We start from the raw sequence: 23,630 nt of genomic DNA on the forward strand, positions 1-23,630 counted from the left end.
TTGATCACCTTAAAGTATAAAGGCTCATGATACCTTTGTTGATTAGCATCCACATAAACAGGATAGGCCAGATTCACTTCTGTGCGGACTGGCTCCCACACTTCTGGGCAGAATGGACTACCTGTTTGTTGCGTGCCCAATGTCTCGCAAGAAGAAGCCGTGGCAACAGGATTCCTCTGCGAACAAGCCTTTATTGTACAGCTCTCTTGAACAGGGACAGTGGGACCTCAAGCAGCAAGAGTGCTCACCTTATATAGACAGCAGCAGAGGCTATGCTAATTGTCCTTCAGGGATTGGTGGAGCATGAATTACCTCATTAGCATTGTGCTGCTCCCTCATTAGCATATTACTAGCCAATTGATGCCGGGTGAAAACCCTGCACATGTACAGTGCCGTTGTTAACCACAGGAGGACCCCCTGCACCTGAAACTTTATTTTCTCCCTCTACAACTTTGCAGGGAGGAGGAGCTGAGGGTACCCTCCTAGGGAGTTCCTCCACCATTTTAGACTTTTTCCTTTTCTTCTTCTTAATCTGTTTCGTCTGTTTCTTCCTCTATATCTGTCTTTTCTGAGTCTGTCTCTTTTGTACCTCCCTGGTTTTCTGAACTTTCATCTTGAAGCATTTCATGGGCAGCTTTCCCCTTCTCTATAGTTGCCTGACAACATTTTTGATCCTCAGGACAACTATGCAGTAAATGCCACACTGGATGGACCCCAGGTCTTAGAGTCCCCTGTTCCAATGCAAAATCAAGGTCTTTCCCTATTTTTTCCCAACTTGCCACAGTAAGATTACCAGAGACTAAGAACCAGGGAGCAAAGACATGGCATTCACACAAAAATCTCTCTATGGTGCTCCTTTTTATTTTTAGTTTCTTATGCTCAAACAGCTCTTGAAGAGCCAGAAAAATTGGATGAGACTGTGAGGTCCTCAGGATCAAAACTTTCTAGGCTGCTGTGACTAAATTTACCAAGCGTCTTCCTAATTTCAGTTTGTTTCTACCGAGAACTTACTTTTTAACTACCCTGAGAATTTATAACCACTTATTTCCCACGGTCCTTATGGTCCCACCTTACCTTGGGAAATTTCCAGCGATGCCCCGACTGCAAGAAATTCTGATATCAGGAGGTCCCTTTACGGGTCACCACTTGCCATGTCCACCCTCGACCAGCATGGAAGACAAGAATAGTGAAGATCTTCTTCGACGAGTTTTACTCAGGAACGTTGATACAATTTTCTGACCACAGGGAACCCCCAAACCAAACTTAAATAGATAGTGCTGGCCAATCCTAGCAAGCCAAATGGGTCATGCAGATAGGCTTTCAAAATGCAGAATCTGGCAGGCCAGGCGGCATAGCCAAATAAGGAATAGTTTACTAAAAGGAGAGCTCACCATTGGGAGGGTGGAAGGCAGAAACCAGCACCAACTTAGAGTCCTGGCACGTCGCAGCTGCCTACAGTTGCTTTTCAAGGAATTTACAATAAGAAATTCAAATACAATATTCATTCAATAAAAGGTCTGTAGGGAAAATACTAGACTTTGGAAAACAGAGAAAACCTAGAAAATTGAACTGTATGTCACAGGAAAAAATCTGTGACATACAGAATAATAATATTCTCTAGAAGAATCTCCAACACTCCATGTTCCTACATCTTTATTACCCATGCCAAGCCCCTGAACAAGTTTCTCCATTCAGAACATGAAACCACTAGTGAAGCAGAGAGAAATCTCTAGAATTAGACAGATGGAGTACATAAAGGTTTCCACTGTGTCACAGGAGACATACTTTGAAAGTGGTTACTGCTTGACATTTAATTCAGAGAAATTGGGGAGTGATAATAAAGAGGATGAAGAGATTGGAAATGGGTAGAAGGATGCTGGCCTTCTATCTTGGTATAAAAAAACAAGGAAGAAATATGTGGTCCTTTGGAAAACTCAGAGAGCCCTTGGTAGGGGTTGAGTGGGATGGCTGAAGAGATAGCCTTGATCTGAGCTTCTATATAAGGGAATAAGGAACTGTGAGGCTCTTAGAAGCTTGTAGACTTCCCTGTTCTTATGGTTCCTGGAAGTCAAAGGGTTTATATCATTTATTTCTTTATTCCAAAAGCCAAGTGTTGTGAAGGGCACAGTTGTTTTCCTGAGAACTCATGACCTTTACACTTTTTCGCAAGAAGAAAAGGTCCTAAGGAAGAAGGGAAAAACAAGTATTGTGTCACTAACTAACGGTAAACACATACATGCTTTGTATACCTATCATGCACTTTGTGTCTGACACTGATATTTGGGAGAGAGAAGTGCTTCTAGTTGGGACTTCAATAACTCAGTCATTCCACTAGTATTACTCTACCACTTCAGATTTCTGAGTCAATATTTGTGATGACTTTGCAGCTTTCTTTTCTTTTATATCATTTATTTTTTTATATTTAAACAAAATTTATTGCTTTTTAATTAGATGTTTCTATATATACATTTAAAATATTATTTCCTTTCCCAGTTTCCTGTGCATAAGATCCCTACCTGTTCCATATCCTTCTTCTCTAACCAAACTTTCTGCCGCATGACATTGCCTTGAACAGGGAGACAAATTAGAGGGGACAAGGGCTTCTCTTTTCAATGTTGCCCAAAAAGGCCATCCTCTGCAGCATATGCATTTGTAGCCATAGGCTAGTCCATGTACTTTCTCTGATTATTGGTCTAGTTATAAAAATCTCTGGTTCATTGGCATCATTGTTCTTATGTGGTTTAAAGTACGTTCAGTTCTTCTAATCCTTTTTTTTTTTTAAATTTAACCACATGTCTGTTTTCAGTTCACTGGTTTGCTACTAGCATTCACTTCTGTATTTGACATGCTGTATCTGTGTCTCCAGTAAATATCTATATCCAGTTCCTTGCAGAATGCACTTCCTACCTTCATCAATCTTATCTAGTTTTTTTTTTTTTTTTGGTCTGATGTATACATATATACTTTTGGTGGCTCTTACACCTATGAAGTTAATTGGAAAGTTAACATGGATTCTGACCAACTAGGTCAAGAATATAGAATTCAAAAATGACAATTTCAAAGAGACTCCCCCTGTTTTTATGAACCTATTGAAGTAGACTTGATTTTTTCTCTTTTATTCAGAGCTGGGGAAGGAACCGAGGGTCTTGCGCTTGCTAGGCAAGCGCTCTCCATTGAGGTAAATCCCAAACCTGAAGTAGACGTTTAACTGGTCCTCAGGTCATTCTTTTCCCTGCACATCATCCAGCATCTTACGTTTGGCCTGAAGAAAGAATCATGGTAAATCATCCTAAACCCTCAATTCTGGCCATGGGAACACTGGACGCTAGAGAGTGTAGTACTGATATCAAATGGGACAAGAAACAGAATTCAATAGTCAATGTTGTCTTTGTTCTCCTGTTGTCTGGTAATTTTTTGATAAAATAAGAATTTGAGAGATTACATTTGAAGTAGGTACACAGAATTTACACTATTATACTTACTCTATATCAGGGCCCCATATGTGACAATATCATTGCAGAAAATGGTACTTAAAACAGAAATTTGAGATCAATTTCTGAGAAAAATTTACAAAGTCACCTAACAAGGAATTTACAATAAGAAATTGAAATACAATATTCGTTCAATTATACATCTGTAGGGAAAATACTGGTCATTGTGATACAGAGAAAACCTAGAAAATTTAACTGTGTGTCACAGGAATGAACCGGGGATTAAAAATATTATCTAGGAACATCTCCTACACTCCATGTTCCTAAATCGTTTTCACCCATGCCACGCCCCACAGCATGTAACCACTAGTCAAGCACAGAGAATTCTCTAGCTTTAGAGAGAAGGTGTATATAAAGGTTTCCACTGTGTCATAGGAGACATACCTATAAAGTGCAAACTTGAATCTGGTCAATGTAAGGAATGGTGTTCATCAGGTAGGCCATGACAGTTTTCAGTGACATCATTGTTAGGCATTCCCTGAAAACTCTCTTCTAACCTGGAGAGCACTAGATTCTTCTGTGATGTCACAAGTGTTGTTGTGACTGCAACTTCCTCTGAGATATTCTTTCAGTACTTCTAGGGTTTACTAATAGGCCTCTACTTCAGAGCACATTTGGGAGTGATAACAAAGACGATGAAGAGAATAGAAATAGGGAGAAAAAAGCTGATCTTCTTTCCTGGTATAAAAAACAAGGAAGAAATATGTGGTCCTTTGGAAAGTTCAGTGAGTCCTTTGTAGGGTTTGAGTGATATCGCTGAAGAGATAGCATTGATCTGAGTCTTCCACATAAGGGAATCAGGAGCTGGGAGAATCTCAGAAGCATTTGCACGTCTCTGTTCTTATCTGGACTTCTCTGTTCTTATGGTTCCTTGAAATAAGAGAGTTTATATCATTAATTTCTTTATACCAAAAGTCACGTGTTGTGAAGGGCACAGTTGTTTTCCTGAGAACTCATGACCCTTACTCTTTTTTTCAAGAAGAAAAGGTCCTAAGGAAGAAGGGAAAAACAAGTATTGTATCCCTAGTTCTGAATAAACTTCTCCACGCTTTGGATACCTATAGTACAGTTTGTCTCTCACACTGATATCTGGGATAGAGAAGTATTTGTAGTTGAGACTTCATCATCTCAGTCTTTCCACTAGTATTACTCTGAATAACACTTCAGATTTCTGTGTCAAGATGTCTTTTTACTTGGCAGCTTTCTTTCTTTCATATCATTCTTTTTTTTTATTTTTTACCAAAATTTATTGTTTTATAACTGGATGTTTCTATATTTACTTTTAAAATATTATTTCCTTTCCCAGTTTCCTGCCCATAAGGTTCCTACCCGTTCCATTTCCTTCTTTTCAAACCAGCCTTTCTGCCGCAATGCATTCCCTTGAACTGGGAGACAAAGTAGGGAATACAAGAGCTTCTCTTTCCAATGTTGCCCAAAAAGGCCATTTTCTGCAACATATGCATTTGGAGCCATAGGTTAGTCCATGTACTTTCTTTGTAAATCTGTCTATTATGAGAAAGCGCTGGTCACTGGCATTGTTATTCTTCTTGGGTTGAAAGCACCTTCAGCTCTTCGAATCCTTTTTCAAAATTTACCAAAAAGAGGTCTGTTTTCAGTTAACTGGTATGTCCCAGCATTCACTTTTGTATTTGACAGGCTGTATCTGTAGCTCTCAGTAAATATTTATACCTGGTTCCTTGCAGAATGAACTTCTTACCTTCATCAATCTTATCTAGTTTGGATGGCTGATGAGTACAAATATAATTTTGGTGGCTCTTACACCTATTTTGTCAAGTGGAATGTTTACATGGATTTTGCCGAACTATGTGAAGAATGTAGAATTAAGAAATGACAATGCAAATAGATTCCGTCCTGTTTTTATGAACCTATTGAAGTAGACGTATAACTGGTCCTCAAGCCATTCTTCTTCCTGCCCATCATCTGGTATCTTACATTTGGTTTTAAGAAAGAATCTTGGTAAAACATCCTAAACCCTCAGTTCTGGCTATGGGAAAACTGGAAGCTAGATAGTGTAGTACTGATATCAAATGGGATTAGATAACCAAATACAATAGTCCATGTTGTTTTTGATTTCCTGATGTCTGGTAATTTTTTTGTTAAAATAAGTATTTGTGAGTTTATCATTTGAAGTAGTTTTACAGTATTTATGCTGTTATACTCACTATATAGCTGGGCCCACTTTGTGACAAAAATCATTGCAGAAAATGGAATTAGAAAACAGAATTATTGAGTACACATTGAGGAATATTTACAAAACCCCCTATCAAGGAATTAACCATAAGGAATTGAAATACAATATTCATTCAATTAAAGGTCTGTAGGGAAAATACTGGCCTTTGGGAAACAGAGAAAACACAAAAAATTGAACTTTATATCAATGGAATGAAACTGGGAATAAAAATATTATCTAGAGGGGCTGAGGATTTAGCTCAGTGGTAGAGCGCTTACCTAGGAAGCGCAAGGCCCTGGGTTCGATCCCCAGCTCCGAAAAAAAGAACCAAAAAAATATTATCTAGAGTTATCTCCTACACTCCATGTTCCTAAATCTTTTCTACCCTGTCTAATTTTCTCCATTCAGAGCATGTAACCACTTGTGAAGCAGAGAGAAGTCTCTAGCTTTAGAGAGATGTGTTATGTATAGGTTTCAACTGTGTAACGGGAGACATACTTGGAAAGTGAAAATTCGAATCTGGTCAATGTAAGGAAAGGTGTTCAGCAGGTAGTCCACAGCAGTTCTCAGTGCCATAATCATTAGGACCTCCCTGAAAACTCTCTTGTAACCTTGAGCGTCCTAGCTTCTGTGATGTCACAACTATTGTCGTGACTGCAACTGCCTCTCAGTTATTCCTTCACCAATAGGTTTTACTAATATTCTCTAATTCAGAGCAAATTGTGGTGTGGTAACAAAGAGGAAGAAGTGTTTGGAAATGGGGAGAAGGAAGCGGGCCTTCTGTCTTGGTATAAAAAATAAGGAAGAAAAATGTGGTCCTTTGGAAAGTTCAGTGAGTCCTTTGTAGGGCTTGAGTGATATCGCTGAAAAGATAGCCTTGATCTGAGCCTTATAAATAAGGGAATCATGAGCTTGGAGACTCTCAGAAACAACAGGACTTTCCTGTTCTTATGGTTCCTGAGGGATTATATCGTTCATTTCTTTATTCCAAAAACCAAGTGTTGTGAAAGGCACAGTTGTTTTAATGAGAGATAAGGACCTTTACTCTTTTTGTCGAGAAGAAAAGGTCCTAAGGAGAAGGGAAAAACAAATATTCTGTCCCTAACTCAAGTTAATCATCTCCTCTGTGCTTTGGACACCTATAGTGCAGTTTGTGTCTGACACTGATACTTGGGAGAGAATATTCTTCTAGTTGAGACTTCATCATCTCAGTCTTTCCACTAGTATTACTATGACTATGACTTTAAATTTCTGAGCCAATAATTGTTATGACTTTGCACATTTATTTTCTTTTATATCATTCATTTTTTTATATTTTAGCAAAATTAATTCCTTTTAACTAGATTTTTAAGTAGATATAAACATTTAAAATACTATTTCAATTTCCAGTTTCCTGATCATATGTTCCCTACGCATTCCATTTCCTTCTTCTTTTTTTTTTTTTGTTCTTTTTTTCTGAGCTGGGGACCGAACCCAGGGCCTTGCGCTTCCTAGGCAAGCGCTCTACCATTGAGCTAAATCCCCAACCCCTTCCTTCTTCTCTAAACAGCCTTTCTGGCTCGTGACATTTCCTTGAATTGGAAGAAAAACTAGGAAGGACAAGTGCCTCTCTTTTCAATGTTGCCCAAAAATGACATCCTCAGCCACTTATTCATTTGGAGCCATAGGTCAGTACATGTACTTTCTTTTTATATTTGTCTAGTACAATAAAGCTCTGTATCATTGGCATAGTTGTTCTTATGGTGTTGAAAGCACCCTCAGCTCTTCTAATCCTTTTTCAAGATTTAGCAACCATATGTCCGTTTTCAGTGCACTGGTTTACTACCACCATTCACTTCTGTATTTGACATGCTGTATCTGTGCCTCTCAGTAAATATCTATATCTGGTGCCTGGCAGAAAGCACTTCTTACCTTCATCAATCTTACCTAGTTTTGTTGGCTGATGTATACATATATACTTTTGGTGGCTCCTACACCTAAATGTTTAAGTGGAAAATTATCATGGATTCTGGCCAAATATGTCAATAGTGTAAAATTCACAAATGACAATTTCAAATAGACTCTCTCCTGTTTTTATTAACCTATTGAAGAATATGTTTAACTGGTCCTCAAGACATTTTTCTCCCTGTCCTTAGTCCAGTATCTTACTTTTGGACTTAAGAAAGAATGATGATAAATCATCCTACCCTTATGTCTGGGCATTCAAACACTGGAAACTAGATAGAGTATACAGGAATGACCTGTGAATAAAAATATTGTCTATAAGAACTTCCTACACTCTGGACTTTTCTGTTCTTATGGTTCCTGGAAGACAGTGGGTTTATATCATTCATTTCTTTATTCCAAAAGCCAAGTGTTTGAAGGGCATATTTGTTTTCCTGATAAGTCATGACCTTTATACTTTGTAAAGAAGAAAAGGTCCTAAGGAAGAAGGGAAAAACAAGTATTGTATGCTTAGCTCCAAGTAAACTCATGCTTTGGATATCTATAGAGCACTTTGTGTCTGACACTGATATTTGGCAGAGAGAAGTGCTTCTAGTTGAGACTTGATCATCTCAGTCTTTCCACTAGTATTACTCAGACTACCACTTCAATTTCCTAGGAAATACATGTGATTACTTGGCATCTTTCTTTTCTTTTATGTCATTCATATTTTTTAGAGAATTTTATTGCTTTTTTTGAACTGGATGTTTTCTATATTTACATTTAAAATATTAATTCCTTTCCCAGTTTATTCTCTTAAGATCCCTACATGTTCCCTTTTCTTACTTCTATAACCAGACTTTCTGTCCATTGACATTCCCTTGAACTGGGAGACAAATTAGGGAGGACCAAGGGCATCATCACCATTTTTGCCCAAAAAGGCCATCCTCTGCCACATATGAATTTGGAGCCATAGATCAGTCCATGTACGTTCTTTGTTTATTGGTCTGGTATCCGAAGGCTCTGGTTTATTGGCATTGTTGTTCTTATGGGGTTGAAATCACCTTCAGCTCTTCTAACCTTTTTCAATATTTACCTACAAGAGGTCTGCTTTCAGTTCACTGGTTTGCTACTAGCATTCACTTCTGTATTTGACATGCTGTATCTGTGTCTCTCAGTAAATATCTTTATCGAGTTCCTGGAAGAATGCACTTATTAGCTTTATCAATCTTATCTAGTTTTGGTGGCTGATGTATATAAATAATTTTGGAGGCTTCTACACTTACGTTGTTAGGCGGAATGTTAACAAGGATTCTCCCCAACTATGTCAAGAATGTAGAATTCACAGATGACAATGTAAATAGACTCCCTCCTGTTTTTATGAACCTATTCAAGTAGACATTTAACTGGTCCTCAAGCCATTCTTCTCCCCTGCCCATCATCTGGTAGATTACATTTGGCCTTAAGAAAGAATCATGGTAAAACATCCTAAACACTCAAGTCTGGCCATGGGAAAACTGGAAGATACATAGGGTACTACTGATATCAAATGGGAGTAGAGAACCGAATTAAAAAATCCATGTTATACTTTGCTTTCCTGATGTCTGGTAATTTTTTTGGTAAAAAAAAAGGATTTGGGAATTTTTCATTTGAAATAGGTACACAGTAGTTACAGTGTTGTACTCATTCTATAGCTGGGCCCCCTTTGTGACCAAAATCATTGCAGAAAATTTAATTGGAAAACAGAATTTTTGATTACACAATGAGGAACATTTACAAAGTCCCCTATCAAGGAATTTACAGTAAGAAATTGAAATACAATATTCATTCAATTAAAGGTTGTAGAGAAAATACTGGCATTTGGGAAAGAAAGAAAACACAGAAAATTGAACTTTATGTCACAGGAATGAACCTGGGAATAAAAATATTATCTAGAAGTATTTCCTACACTCCATGTTCCTAAATCGTTTCTACCCATGCTAAGCCCCTGGCTAACTTTCTACATTCAGAGCATGTAACGACTAGAGAAGCAGAGAGAAGTCTCTACTTTAGAGTGATGTAGTACATACAGGTTTCCACTGTGTTTCCTGAGACATACCTGGTAAAGGCACTCTTGAATCTGGTAAATGTAAGGAAAAGTGTTCAGCATGTAGATCACGGTAGTGCTCAGTGACATTATCATTAGAACCTCCCTGAAAACTCTCTTATAATCTGGTGACCCCTAGCTCCTTCTGTTGTCATGACTGCAACTGCCTCTCAGATTTTCCTTCAATACCTCTAAGGTTTCCTATTTGGCCTAATTCAGAGACAATTTGGAAGTGAGAAAAAAGAGGATGAAGGATATGAAATGGAGAGAAGGAAGCTGGCCTTCTGTCTTGGTATAAAAAAAAACAAGGAAAATTATGTGGTGCTTGGGAAAGTTTAGTATGTCCTTGTTAGGTGTTGAGGGGTAACTCTGAAGAGATAGCCTTTAACTTCGCCTTCCACATAAGGGAATTAGAAGCCGGGAGCCTCTCAGAAGCATCTGAACTTCCCTTTTCTTTTACTTTCTGGAAGTCAGAGAGTTTATATCATTCATTCCTTTATTCCAAAGTCAAGTGTTGTGAATGGCACAGTTGTATCCCTGACAGGTCATGGACTTTATACTTTTTCTCAAAAAGAGAAAGTTACTTAGGAAGATGGGATGGACAAGCATTATGTTCGCAGCTCAGAGTAAACTCTTCAATGTTTTCGATACCTATAGTGCAGTTTCTGTCTGATACTTCTATCTGGGAGAGAGAAGTGCTCTAGTTCAGATATCATCATCTTAGTCTTACCACTTGTATTACTCTGACTATCATTGTAGATTTCCAAGTCAACAGGTATAATTAGTTGGCAGTTTACTTTTATTTTATATCTTTCATTTTTTAGCAAATTTTATTGCTTTTTTAACTGGATGTTTCTATATTTTCATTTAAAATGTTATTTCCTTTCCCAGTTTCCTGCCTAAAAGATCATTTACTCGTTACCCTGCCCTTCTTCTATAACCCTCCTTATTACCCCTTGACATTACCTTGAACTTGGAGTCAAACCTAGGGAGGACCAAGGACTTCTCCTTCCATTGGTGCCCACCAAGTCTATTCTCTTCCACATATGCAGTTGGAGCCATAACTCTGTCCATGTACATTCTTTGAATATTGTTCTAGTATCAGAAAGCTCTGGTTCATTGGCATTGTTGTTCTTGTAGTGTTAAAGCCCTTCAGCTCTTGTAATCTTTTTTTAAAATCTAAAAACAAGAAGTCCATTTCCAGTTTACTGGTATGCCACTAGCATTCACTTCTGTATTTGTATAATCTAGCTGTGTCTCTCAGGAAATATCTATATCTGACAGAATGCATTTCTTACCTCCATCAATCTTGTGTAGTTTCGGTGGCTGATGTATATATATGTACTTTTGTTGGCTCCTACAGCTATAATTTTAGCAGGAATTTTAACATGAATTCTGCGCATCTAGGTCAAGACTGTAGAATCCACAAATGGCAACACCAATTAGACTCCATCTTGTTCTTTTGAAACTACTTATATTGAGGCTTCACTGGTTCTCAAGTCATTCCTCTCACTTTCCATCCTCCTATATCTTATGTTTGACTTTAATAATGAATCATGGTAAAATATCCAAAACCCTCAAGTATGGCAATGAAACACAGGAAAGTAGATATTGCGGAACTGATATCAAGTGGGACTAGAGAAACGAATTAAATAGTCCATGTGGTACTTTCCTTTATTAATATCTGGTAATTTTTGGATAAAATAAGGATTTGGGAGTGTGTCATTGAAGTATGTATACAGCATTTACACTGTTATGCTCATTCTATAATTGGGCCACCTCTGTTGCCAAAAATCATTGCAGAAATGGAATTGGAAAAAAGAATTTTTGAGTACACATTCAGGAATATTATAAAGTCCCCTATCGTGGAATGTACAATAAGAAAATATAATATAATATTCATTCCATTACAGGACTATAGGGAAAATCCTAGTGTTTGGGAAACAGATAAATCTGAGAAAATTGAACTAGACCTGGGAATAAAATTATTATCCACATTAATTTCCTCCACTCTAGGTTCCTAAATCTTTTCTACCCATGCCAAGTCCCTAGCTATCTTTCACCATTCAGAGCATGTAATCATTAAGGAAGCCAAGAGAATTCCCTAGCTTTAGAGATCAAGTATGTAAAGTTTTCCACTGTGTCACAGGAGACACTCCTGTGAAGTGCACCCTTGAATCTACTCAATGTTAGTAAAGCAGTTCAGCAGGTAGTCCATGGCAATTCTCAGTGATATCATCATTAGGCCCTCCCTGAAAAATCTCTTACATCCTGGAGAGCCCTAGCTTCTTCTGTGATGTCACAAGTATTGTCGTGTCTTCAACTGCACCTCGGAAATTCCTTCAGTACCTCTAGGATTTACCAATTAGCCTTCTGTTCAGAGTAAACAGCCATTTGGGAGGAGAACAAAGAGGATGAAGATATCAGAGATGGGGAGAAGGAAGCTGGCCTTCTATCTTGGTATAAAAGTAAACAAGAAATATGTGGATCTTGGGAAAACACCCTGGGAAGATGGTTTAATTCTTTTGTTCTATGGGTTCACCAAGCTCATGGAGAAGATGCTGAACATCCTAAAGACCTTTTGCCAGATGGCAAAGTTTCTAGATACCCCTTATTAGATTTTGATGGTCCTGGGGATTGTATGGCTGATGGTAAATGTTTCCCAGAATGAGTGCTAGAGCCAGGTTGATGTTAAGATGCTTTAGAAGACATGGAAAATTTTTTTATATACTTGGGCTAATGGCACAAGGTCTACATGATTTTTTTTCGATGTGGACTGCCCTTCAGACCTTTGTAAATATAAAAAAAAAGGTTTTGTATCTTTGAAGTCTAATTTGCACAGTGACAAATCACTTTGAGCATGGAGAACACTTTCTGGAGCACTAGAGAGGGGTGAAGAAATTCCCTGAAACCTAGGGCAGATGGTGAACATGCCTTTTCAGTTGAAGGAAGAGTTACTTGAGCATCTTGGGACAATATGGAATGTCCGGCATGCCCTTGTAAGGATTGGCAACTTTCCACAATTCCTTAGTCTTTTTTGAAAATTCCATGTCCCTTTGGGCAGATGGAGAAGGTGTGAGACTCACCTGAGTAGTAGTTGTAGCTTTTAGTGACTCTTCGGCAGCAGAAGATGGCACAAGATCCCTTTTGGCAGAAGGGGGAAGGTTGAAACTGTCTCCCTTAGAGGAGAAATTTCTAAAGACTCCATCAAAAGGATAAAATCTTAACCCTTTGTTTCTAGAAACTCGATGCCTGTGGTCCAATTTGGTATACGGAGAATGTCAAGTATTTCTCCACAGAGTGGACATGTGAAATAAATCTAATTGGGTAGATGGGGATAGTTGTAAAGCATGCTGTTCAGATGCAGTAGATCCTACGACATCCTTCTCACATGAGGAAGGTCTTAATGTATCGTGTATATATGTGGAAATCCTGAGTGTGATGTCAGAATGGGGGGGGAAGGTATTAGAGCTACCTCTGAGATGTGACCTCTCCTAGAGAAACAGGGGCATATGTGAGAGGTCTGAGACTCTCATGAGCAGATAAGGAGCTTCTAGACATCGTTGTGTAACTGTGTAAGTTCCAAGAAAAATTCCCTCTGCAGGAAAAATGGAAAGAGACTTTCATATTGAAGTATTGAAGTGTCAGGTTCCCTACCCTGCTTGATAGGCAAAACAGGTTCCAAGGCCCCTTCAGGAGATAAGGTAAAATTGAAAGGCTTTTAGGTATTTGGCAGGTGTTCTGGGTCAGTTTGTGGGTATAAAGAAGGACTGGAAACCCTTTGTGCATATTTGGAAGAGTGTGTAGCATCTTCTGTAGTTGGGGAAGATGGCTGATCTTGAGGAGATTAAGAAGTTCCTATAGTCATCTGTGAAGTTTGCGGAGGTCATATCCATTCTTTCCACAAATGGAATCCAAGGAATCCCTTTCCTCAGATGTCAAGGATGCTACAGACACTGGTGTTTGCATATCATGTTCCCCTACTCCTCGTTCATATATGGTTGGATCCATAACCTTCTCTACATATGCAATATGTCCTAGAACATCTTTTGTACACGTGTTGTGTCCACAAGCCATTTCTAAATATGTGGCCGTGGGTAGAATTCCTTTTGTAGATGTTTCTTGTCCTGCAGTCTCTTTTTGAGATAGAGTACTACTCAGAGAATCATGCTCAGTTTTGGGAAATTCTAGCATCTCTGATGTACATGTGGAAAATTTTGGAGCCCCTCTTTTCAGGACAGAATGACATAGAGTCCCCTGAGGAGGAAGGGTATGTTTTATCTTCTCTGTACATTGTATCGATATGGAGTCTGCATGACTCATTGACAATGTGTTACGATAAACTTGTCTTTTTTGGGCCTGATGACAAGTCAGGAGGGTCCTTTTTGGTGGTAGAGGATATTTGAATATTTCTCTGTTTTATAGGGACATTGGAAGTACTGGGGGTGATGGTGAGGGTGCTAGATCATATTTTTTATGTGAAGAAGTCACAAGAGTTCCTTAGGTGGACTCACAATTTTCTAACATATCTTGTGTGGGTGTGAAACTCTCAAGAGCCCCTTCAAAAACTGGCAGTCATTCTTGATCTAATGGTGTACATGCAGAAAGTTTTGTCACTCCTCTTCTGTTATGTGTGTTATGAGGTTGACTTGAGGATTTGTGACTGTATTTTGCCCCCCTTGGATCATAAGTGATGATTTAAGTCCTTTTTTAATAGTAGAGGTCTTTGAAGTTCCTCTTGGATTAATAGTGATTTCAGAAATCCCCGTTGTCAGCAGAATCAGTTTTCAACTCATTTAACCCGAAGCAGATTGCAAAAGGCACTTTGGTGGAGATGGGGGACATCTTTGAGTGTCTTTGTGAGTGGACAAAGCTCTCTGCCAAGTTTTGGCAGTTGGCGAAGGTATTAAAGTCTCATGCAGAGAGTGGGCAGGACTTAATCCATTTGTGGAATATGGAAATCATTGAGATTACCTTTAAGAGAAGAAGATGTGCAGACCATTTTGTTTGATGGGGCTTGTTGTACCTCCCCTCGATCAGAGGGGTCTTCTCCAACACATTTGGAGGAGAATTGGAAATACTGGAGACCTGCAGGATAGGGAATGAACATTTGAAACTCCTTTGGAAACTCTGTGAGACAGAAGAGTGGACAATACTGAGACCTCAGGGAAGGAGAGACTGCTACCTCCGCCCACTTGTTCCCACAGGCCTAGCCCAAGAGGAAAGTGCATAGTGCATCTGGACACATGTATATAGAAGCAGTCAAGCTGCAGGAGCCCTGCAGTCCAAACTGCAACTGGATCTGAACTGGTCCTAACAGCATCCTACTCCCAAATCTCGTGTGGTGTGGTCAGACTGAGACCATCAGAGGGACAGAAACCCCTGAGAATTCTGCTCACATTCCTGACTTAAAAAAAAAAACCACCTAGCTCCATCTGGGCCTCCTGTGCATAGGGACATAGGAGCAGTAGGGGCTGGATGTTTCTTCGTGCCTCTCATAAAGAACTGAAAGTCAGCCTGATTGATTCAGATTGGCTGTAAGCAAATAATTTTCTGTGCCTTGGAAAGGGTTTAAAATATTTTCATTAACTTTTGATATGAAATTAGTTAGGACTTTGAGAAAAGTGGGCAGAGAGGCCCTAGAACGTATGTTTTTAATTTTTTTTTTTTTTTTGCTTTCTAGAGTCTAACTTCTTAAGTTGTTTGTACATTTTGAATATTACCCATTATCAGATAAAGGATTGGTAAAAATATTTTCCCAATCTGTTGGTTACAGCTTTGCCCAAATGATGGTGTATTTTACCTTACAGAAGCTTTCGTGTTTTATTAGGTCCTATTTGTCAATTTGTGATCTTAGAGCCTACATCATTGGTGTTTTGTTCAGGAAACTTTCCCTGTGCCCATGTGTTCAAGACTCATCCCAACCTTTTCTTCTATTAGTTTGAGTGATTCTGGTTTGATGTGTAGGTCCTTGATTCACTTGTACTGAAGCTTTGTACATGGTCATAAAAATGGGATAATTTGCATTCTTGTACAAGCTGACTTCCAGTTGAACCAGCACTAATTGGAAAATGCTATGTATCTTCCTTTGGAAGGTTTTATCTCCTTTGCCAAATATCAAATGATAGGTGTGTGGGTTCATTTCTGGGTCTTCAATTCTATTCCACTAGTCCATCCATCTGTCTCTTTACAAATACCAAGCAGTTTTTATCACTATTGCTCTTTAATACTGCTTGAGTTAAGGAGTGATGATTCCTCCAGAAGTTCTTTTATTGTTGAGGATAGTTATAGCTGTCCTGGCATTTTCTTATTCCAAATGAATTTGCAAATTGCTATTTCTATCTCTATTAAAGAATTCAGTTGGATTTTTGATGGATATTGCATTGCATTGAATGTGTACATTGCTATTGGGAAAATAGTCATCTTCCCTATATTAATCGTGTCAATCCATGAGCAAGGAAGCTCTTTCTATCTTCTGAGATCTTTCTCAATTTCTTTCTTCAGATACTTGAACTTCTTGTCATACAGATAATTCACCTGCTTGGTTAATCTCACACCAAGATATTTTACATTATTTGGGACTATTGTGAAGTGTGTGGTTTCATTATTTTCTTTCTTAGCCTGTTTATCCATTGCGGAGAGGAAGGGTCCTGGTATGTTTGAGTTAATTTTATACCCTGACACATTATTGAAGTTGTTTATCAGGTTAAGAAGTTCTCTGGTTAAACTTTTGGGGTCAATAAGTGTATACACCTCATCTGGCAAGGAAGACACAACATTGTCGGATTCTTCTCTACAGCCTTTATGGCAATACCACCTCTTTGGTGATACAGGGACCTCTAGCGGCAAAAGCACTTGCCTTCTATACACAACAGGCTGTGGCTATGCTAATTGTCCTTCAGGGATTGGCGGAGAATGAATCACCCCACTATCACCCCTGCTACTTTTCCTTCAGGTATTGGCTGCGCATGAATTCCTCATTAGCTTATTACCATCCCGTCAAACTGATGCCAGGGGCAAAACCCGCACATGTGCAGTATCTTTGGTCACAACAGGAGGGCACCGGATCACCTAATTACCCTACAGCCACCCTGGCAAGGAGACAAGCCTGTGCATATGCAATAAATCGTTTACTTCCAGACGGGACTGGATTTCGGCACCATTTATGCTTTACCTCAACGCTCCCTACACTGAAGTGTTGTTGAAATTTGTCAAATGCTTTCTCAGCATCTAATGAAATGACCATGTGTCCTTATCTTTGAGTTTGTTTATATGATACATAACATTGACGATTTTCTGTATATGAAAACATCTCTGCATCCCTGATAATGATGGATGATTGTTTTTTAGATTCGGTTCACAAGAATTATATTGAGTATTTTTGCGTCAATATTCATAGAGGAAATTGGTCTGAAGTTCTTTTTCTTTGTTGGATCTTTGTGTGGTTTAGGCAGTTAACATGATCTACCTGTGTCTCTCAGGAAATATCTATATCTGGTTGCTAGCAGAATTTACTTTTTAGATACATCAATCTTATCTAGTTTTGGTGGCAGAGGTATATATATATATATATATATATATATATATATATATATATATATATATATATATATATGTATATACTTTTGATGGCTCCTACAGCTATGTGGTTAGATGGAAGTGTAACATGGATTCTGCGCAACTAGTTCAAGAATGTAGAGTTGAGAATTGACACAAATAGAATCCCTCTTGTCTTATGTTTCTACTGAAATTGAGGTTATACTGGTCCGCAAGCCATTCTTATTTCTACCCATCTTCTCTTATCTTATGTTTGGCCTTCAGAGACAATGATGGTAAAACACCCGACCCTCCAGTCTAGCAATGGGGACACAGGAAGATAGATAGTGTAGTACTGATTCCAAAAAGTGCTAAAAAAGTGATTTCTATAGTCATTTTGTCCTTTGCTTTGATGAAAATGGAATTAGAAACAATTTTTGAGTACACATACAGGAATATTAAAGTCTCTTTTCAAGGAATGTACAATGAGAAAGTGAAATACAATATTCATTCAATTAAGGTCTGTAGGCAAAATAGTGGACTTTGGGAAATAGAGAAAACCTGGGATACTGAACTGTAAGTCGCAGGAATGTACCTGAGAATAAAATATTATCTGGAAGAGTCTCCTCCACTCTATGTTCCTAAATCTTTTCTTGCCATGCTAAGCACCTGACTAACTTTGTTCATTCAGAGCATGTACCCACTAATGAAGCAAAGGGAAGTCTCTACCTTTAGAGAGAATTAGTATGTAAAGGTTTCCACTGTGTCACAGGAGAAACTTCTGGAAATGGCACCCTCAAATATGGTCAATGAAGGGAAGCTGTTTAGTAGGTAGGCTATGGCAATTCTCAGTGACATCATCATTAGTCCTCCCTGAAAAATCTCTTGTATCCTGGAGAGCCCAAGCTTCTTCTGTGATGTCACAAGTGTTGTCATGACTGCAACTGCCTCTCAGATTCTCCTTCAGTACCTCTAGGGTTTACAAATTGGCAACTAATGGGGGGTAAACAGCCATTTGGGAGGGAGAACACAAAGGATGAAGTGACCAGACATGGGGAGTAGGAAGCTAGCCTTCTGTCTTGGTATAAAAAAAGGAAGGAATATGTGGTCAATGGGTAAGCTCTTTAAGTATTGTGTAGGGGTTGAGTAGGTTCACTGAAGAGATAACATTTATCTGAGCTTCACACTTATGGGAATCAGGAGCTGGGAGCCTCTCAGAAGCATCTGGACTTTCCTGCTTGTTATTTTTCTTGGGAGTCAGACAGTTTATGTATTTCATTTCTTTATCCCAAATGTCAGGTTTTGGTAGGGCACTCTAGTTTTTCCAAGGAGCTCATAGCTTTTATCCTTTTGCTAAGAAGGAAAGGTCCTAAAGAAGAAAGTAAAGCAAGTATTGTGTCCTCAGCACAGAGTAAACTCCTGCATGCATTGGATTCTAATAATGCAGTTCGTGTCTGACACGGAGATGTGGGAAGGAGAAGTGCTTTTAGATGAAACTTAATCATATCAGTCTTTCCACTTGTATTACTCTGAATACCATTCCATGACAGTGACCCCTTAAAATACTGAATCAATTGGTGTGATTAGCTGGTACATTTATTTTCTTTTATTTCTATCATTTTTTTTTAGTTTTTAAACAAATTTTATTGCTTTTTTAATTGGATATTTCTAAATTTACATTTAAAATATTATTTCTTTTCCCAGTTTTCAGACTATATGATTCCTTACCGGTCCCCTTACCCTTTTCCTATAACCACCCTTACTGCCCCTGGACATTTACTTTACCGGGAGCCAAACCTAGGCAGGACCAAGGGTTCTCCTTCCATTGTTGTCCAACAAGGCCATCCTCTACAACATATGTAGTTGGAGACATAAGTATGTTCATGTACATTTTTTGAACATTGGTCTACTACCAGAAAGCTCTGCTTCATTAGCATTCTTGTTCTTAAGGGGTGGAAAGCACCTTCACCTCTTCTAATCCTTTCTCAAAATCTACCAACAAGAAGTCCATTTTCAGTTCACTTTTTGTCCACTAGGGTTCATGTTGTGGTTTGCCCTGAAGTTATCTGTGTTTGATACTAATTCCAATGCCCCAAGGTCAGCTGCATAGTCCTGTACTCAGGACTCAGATTACTTCACCAGAACCACTTGCCTATTGAATTTGTGAAGTATATGTGAGTGGCAGGAACAGGATAGAAGGAGGGTTGTCATGGGAGGAGAAGGAAGAATGGGTGGGAGAGAAGTTTGAAAGAAGAGGAGAAGACTAGAGGAAAAAGGAGAGAAAGGAAGATGACAGAGTGAGAAGCCATTGTAAGTGAATTTAAGATTTTGCTCTGTGTATTTACATGTTATTATTAATGTTCCTAAGGGATGGATGGTACCCAGATTTGTATGTTTAAGTGGGCAATTATATCTATTCTACTAGATCAAAGATTATTGTGTTGTGTGTTTTTTATGTGAGGGTTTGTGTATAGGAAAGTGTGTGGTGGCAAAAAACACTGTGCAGCCGAGGAGTGGGAATGTGTTTCCTCCAAGATATCTAGCAGAGAATTTCAGACATATTGGTGCCAGAGTTAGCAGGGTAACAGGAAATTTTACTTTTTTATTTTCATATTTTTACAAAACACATTCTTTTCTGTATATAATATGCTCTAGCTGTGTCTCTCAAGAAATATTGGGGTTGGGGATTTAGCTCAGTGGTAGAGCGCTTGCCTAGGAAGCGCAAGGCCCTGGGTTCGGTCCCCAGCTCCAAAAAAAAAAAAAAAAAAAAAAAAAGAAATATCTATATCTGTTGCCTGGCAGAATGCACTTCTTAGCGTCATCAATCTTATCTAATCTTATCTTATATATATATCCTTTGCGTGGCTCCTGCCGCTACGTGGATAAGTAGAATTTTCACATGGATTGTGCTTAACTAAGTCAAGAATGTAGAATCCACAAAGGACAATGTCAAATAGACTCCCTCCTTTTCTTATGAACATATTGAAGTTGAGGTTTCCCTGGACCTCAAGCCATTCCTCTCCCTGTCCTTCTTGTATCTTATTATTCCAGAAGAATGAATAATTGTAGAACAACCGCAAACCTCAAGTCTGGCCACGGGAACACAGTAAGGTAGATAATGCAAAACTGATATCAAATGGGACTAGAGAATCAAATTCTATAGTCCATGTTGTCCTTTGCTTGACTGATCCCTGATAATTTTGGGATAAATTAAGGATTTGGGAGTTTATCATTTCAAGTAGGTACACAATATTTACACTCTTATACTCATTCTATAGCTAGGCCACATTTGTTGCCAAAATCATTCCAGAAAATGGAATTGGAAAAAAAAAGTTTTGAGTACACATTCAGCAATATTTATAAAGTCCCATATCGAGGAATGTACAATACGAAAGTGAAATAAAATATACATTCAATTGAAGGTCTGTAGGGAAAATACTGGCCTTTGGGAAACGGAGAAAACCTACAAATTGAACTGTATTTCACAAAATGTACCTGGTTATAAAATTAATATCCAGAAGAATCTCCTCCACTCCATGTTACAAGATCTTTTCTACCAATTCCAGGACCTTGACTAAATTTTCCCGTTCAGAGCATGTATCCACTAATAATGCAAAGGGAAATCTCTAGCTTTAGAGAGATGGAGTAAATGTTTCCACTGAATCATAGGAGACAAACCAGGAAAGGGCACCCTCAACTCTGGTCAATGTAAAGAAAACTATTTAGCAGGGAGACAATGGCAGTTTTCAGTGACATCATCATTAGGCCCTGCCTGAAAAATCTCTTGTAACCTGGAGAGCTTTGTCTTCTTCTGTGATGTCACAAGTGTTGTCATGACTGCATCTGCTTCTCAGGTATTCCTTCAGTACCTCTAGAGTTTAGTAAATGGCATCCATTTCAGAGTAAACAGCCATTTGGGAGTGAGAACAAAGAGGATGAAGAGATCAGATATGGAGATAAGGAAGCTTCCCTTCTGTTTTGCTCTAAAAAAAGGAAGAAATATGTGTGCTTCTGAAAGCTCAGTGACTCCTTGGTACGGGTTGAGTGATATTTCTGAACAGATAGCACTGATCTGAGTCTTCCACAAATGGGAATCGGGATTTGGGGTCCTCTCAGAAGCATCTGGACTTCCCTGTTCTTATGGGTCCTGGAAATCAGAGAGTTTATATCATTCATATATATCAAAAGCCAAGTGATGGGAAGGGCACAGTTGTTTTCCTGAGAGCATATGGCCTTAATTCTTTTTGACAAGAAGAGAAAGGACCTAAGGAAGAAAGGAAGGACAAGTATTGTGTCCCTAGCTCAGAGTAAACTCCTCCATGCTTTAGATATCTATTGTGCAGTTTGTGTCTGATACAGATATCTGGGAGAGAGAAGTGTTTCTAGTTGAGTCTTCACCATCCTAGTCTTTCCACTATTATATCTGTAACTACCATACCCTGACAGTGATCCATTAGATTTCTGAGTCAACATCTGTGTTTGTGTTTAGCTGTCAGTTTTCTTTTCATTTATTTCTTATATTTTTTTTATTTTTGCAAATTTTATTTGTTTTTTTAAACAAATAAATATGTACATTTACATTTAAAATATTATTTCTTTCAAGAGTTTACTACCATAAGATATCTAACTGGTCCCTCTCCTGTTCTTCTATAAACTACCTTACTGTCCTTTCACATTTATTTTAACTGTGAGTCAAACCAAGTGAAGGACCAAGGCCTTCTACTTCCATTGGTGCCCAAAAAGCCATCCTCTGCTACATATGCAGTTGGATTCATAGGTCTGTCCAAGTACAGATTTTGAATATTAGTTTAGTACCAGAAAGCTCTGGTTCATTAGCATTTTTTTTCTTTCGGTGTTGAAAGCTCCTTCAGCTCTTGTTATTCTTTCTCAGAATCTACCAACAAGAGGTCCATTTCAGTTCACCTGTTTGCCACTAGCATTCTATTCTTTATTTGAAATGCTCTAGCTGTTTCTCTCAGGACATATGTATATCAGTTTCCTGGCCAATAGCAATAGCACTACTTAGCTTCATCACTCTTATCTAGTTTTGGTGTCTGAAAAGAAAAAAAATATATATATATATATATGGTGGTTAGGTGGAATGTCAACATGGATTCTGTGCAACTATGTAAAGAATGTAGAAATTGTAGAAATTACTAATGTCAATGTCTAATAGACTCACTCCTATACTTATGAAGGTATTGAAGTTGAGGTTTCACTGTCCCTCAGGCCTTCCTTTTCCTGCCCATACCCCTGTTTCTTTTATTTGGGCTTTAAAAGAATCATGGTAACACATCTAAAACTTTCAAGGCTGGCCATGGGACCACAGGAAGGTACATAATGTAGTACAGTTATCAAATTTGATTAGAGAACCGAAATGTATAGTCCATGTGGTCCTTTGCTTTATTGATGTATGGATATCTTTGGATAAAATAAGTATTTGGGAGTTTATCATTTGAAGTAAGTACACAGTATTCATACTATTATACTCACTCTATAGCCGGGCCACATTTGTTTCCAATATCATAGCAGAAAATGGAATTGGAAAACAGTAATTTAGAGTACACATTCAGAAATATTTATAAAGTCCCCTATCAAGGAATGTACAATAAGAAAGTGAAATACAATATTCATTCACCTAAAGGTCTATAGCGAAAATACTGGCCATTATAAAACAGAGAAAATCTAGAAAATGGAACTGTATGTCACAGGAATGGACATGGGAATAAAAATATTATCCAGAAGAATCTCCTACACTCCCAAGTTCCTACATCATTACTACCCATGTCAGGACCGTGACTACCTTTCTCCATTCAGAGCATGTAACCACTGTCGAAGCAAAGAGAAGACCCTAGCTTTAGAGAGATGGAGTACATAAAGGTTTCCCCTATGTCACGGGAGACATACCTGGAAAGGCACTCTTGAAACTGGTCAATGTAAAGAAAGCTGTTTACAGGTAGGCCATGGCAGTTCTCAGAGACATTCATCATTAGGCCCTCCATGAAAAATCTCTTGTATCCTGGAGAGCCCTAGCTTCTCCTGTGATGTCACAAGTGTCTGCAAATGCCTCTTGGATATTCCTTCAGTGCCTATAAGGTTTACTAATTCTCCTGTAGTTCAGAGGAAATATCAATTTGGGAGTGAGAACAAAGAATATGAAAAGCTCAGAGATGGGGAGAACAAAGATGGTCTTCTTTCTTGGTGTAAAACAAAGGAAGAAATATGTTGACCCCGGAAAATCTCACTGACTCTTTGCTAGGAGTTGAGTAGGTATGTTGAAGAAATACAATTGATCTGACCCTTCCACACATGGGTTCAGGGGCTCGGAACCTGTCAAAACTAACTGGACTTCTCTCCTTCTAATGGTTCCTTTAAGTCAGAGAGTTTATATCATTAATATATT

At 38.5% G+C, this 23,630-nt stretch overlaps 1 long non-coding RNA gene across 2 annotated transcripts; it reads right to left on the reverse strand.

Moving 5' to 3' along the window:
* Nucleotides 1-1,636: 1,636 nt before the first annotated feature.
* Nucleotides 1,637-23,299, reverse strand: LOC134484463 (uncharacterized). 2 transcript variants are annotated; one of them, XR_010061922.1, is made up of 3 exons: nucleotides 23,135-23,299; nucleotides 10,658-10,870; nucleotides 1,637-2,181 (listed from the first exon to the last, which is right to left on the reverse strand). It is a non-coding gene; the product is annotated as an uncharacterized LOC134484463 (long non-coding RNA). The 2 variants fall into 2 exon arrangements; XR_010061923.1 differs by having other exon boundaries at nucleotides 10,658-14,779.
* Nucleotides 23,300-23,630: the final 331 nt, after the last annotated feature.

The sequence above is a fragment of the Rattus norvegicus genome, chromosome Y (assembly GCF_036323735.1).
Source record: "Rattus norvegicus strain BN/NHsdMcwi chromosome Y, GRCr8, whole genome shotgun sequence".
In the NCBI taxonomy this organism is placed as follows: Eukaryota; Metazoa; Chordata; class Mammalia; order Rodentia; family Muridae; genus Rattus; species Rattus norvegicus.